Source organism: Balaenoptera musculus, chromosome 1 (genome assembly GCF_009873245.2).
Source record: "Balaenoptera musculus isolate JJ_BM4_2016_0621 chromosome 1, mBalMus1.pri.v3, whole genome shotgun sequence".
NCBI lineage: Eukaryota > Metazoa > Chordata > Mammalia > Artiodactyla > Balaenopteridae > Balaenoptera > Balaenoptera musculus.
This window is the reverse complement of record NC_045785.1, coordinates 19,694,041-19,695,931: the sequence shown is the minus strand read 5'-3', so window position 1 is coordinate 19,695,931 and position 1,891 is coordinate 19,694,041.

The window sequence follows — 1,891 nt, the reverse complement described above, 5'->3', positions numbered from 1 at the left end:
TAATTCCCTCTCTCTCTCTCTCTCTCTCACACACACACACACACGCACATACACACACACACACGGAGTCTTAGATGAAATAAAAGCACTGGCTTTTGGTAATTTGAGATTACTCCCTGGATAAGACCTGGATATTCTTTGCCCCAGCACAAGGCAAGAAGACTAGCGCTAGCTCATTCTTTCAATGGCCATTTAATGGGCTGGCAGTTGGGTCAGGGAGAGGGGTGTCAAGGGAGGTAGCCCAGACCACACTGTGGCTGGAGGGCCGGTGGAGACACGGAGGACCCGACTTCCCGGAGGTTGCCCCCAGATCTGCATTGCCCCACGGGCTGCTCTCTGCTGCTGCCTTGGACGCCCTCCTGCCCCCGCCACCACCCCCCAGTGCCCTCATTCCTTCTGCTGCCCCACGCAAGATGAGCCTGTGTGCTTTGGAACACAGCAGACTATTGTTCCAAAGACAATAAAAAAGATTGGGAAATGCAGTGGCTCCGCTGTGCCCCCAAGTTAGAATTCGACGTGTGTGTTCGAAATGCTGTGGCCACTCCGTGGGCCAGGTAGACACATGAGAAGGAACAAGAGAGAAGACAGGAAAAAGGGCTGCAATCAGGCACCCCAAAAATAAGATGAAAAGAGGCAGCTGCTCCCTTAACCTCCTGTGACTGATTTTAAAGCTTCAGTAAGTGGCCCGCGTGGAGTTCTCGAAACAGCGCCTGCCTCATCATCGTGGCCATTAAGCCGAGCGCAAATGACCCGGGAGGGCCCTCAACCCGTCAGGCCGCTGTCACCAGCGTGGTTTAGGGCTTCTGAGCACCAGGTCCCCATGGGCAACACGATCCCTTTTTCCCTCGCCGGTGAATCTGGACTTGTGAGCTCGTATAAATTAAGCAGGGTTTCCCAGGGGCGACGGACATCTCCGCGGTATGGGGTGAGGATTACGGCTGAGTTACCGGGAGCCAGAGGTGACCAGTGGAAACACTGGAGGATGCTTGAGTCACCTACCCAAGGCAGCAAAGGGCGCCCACACTGGTGGCTCCAAAAGAGTGATGCTTGTCGGCGTGATTCATTACTGGGCCAGTGGCAGCTGACATTTATGGAGGCGCTCAGCACCTCCAGTCAGGGGGGTCGAGTCAGGATTCAATCTCAGCCTGACTCCCAGGCCTGCCTCACCCCACTGGGGCGGGGGGCTCGTCACCGCTCACCGTGGGCCCTTTCCCGCTGCTTCACGCCCTGGGCTGCCTCTGCTCTGCCGGGGCTGCTTTGCCCATTTAGGACAACCTGGGGCTGAATGTATCAACACAGAGGTGGATGCCTAGGGTTCCTGATGGGCAGCTCACAGGCAGGGGCAGGGCATTGCCTCCTCTCCTCCCACCTAGATTGCTCCTGCTCTGTGTGAACGACCCCAGTGTCCCCTGAGTGGTCCCCATCTCCAGTCCTCTGAATTCCTATCTTTGCTTGTATTCATTTTCTGGAGCCACGCTTCAAGGTTCAAATCCTCTCTCTGTCCTTACCAGCTGCGTGAACTTGGATATATTACTTAACCTCTCTGGGCCTCAGTTTTTCATCTGTAAAATAGGAGTTTTTACAGAGTGCCTTCGTCGTAGGGTTGTTGGGAGAATTACAAGAGATAATCCCCACGTGTCTGGCCCATAGTCCATGGTGATAAATGTTAGCTTTTATTGATGTTCTCATCACCAACTCACCCAACACACACCTGCCAGACGTTAGTGGTGAGATCACCTGCCTGGTGTCACTTTGAGTGTGTGTGTCTCATTCTTGGAAGCCCCTCGAAGACTGGATCCCAACCTCTGTAGCCCTAGACAGGCCCCCCACCCCCGCCCCCCCGTGTCAGAGGAACCACAGACAAACTTCGATTGCAGACTGACCAGGGCGG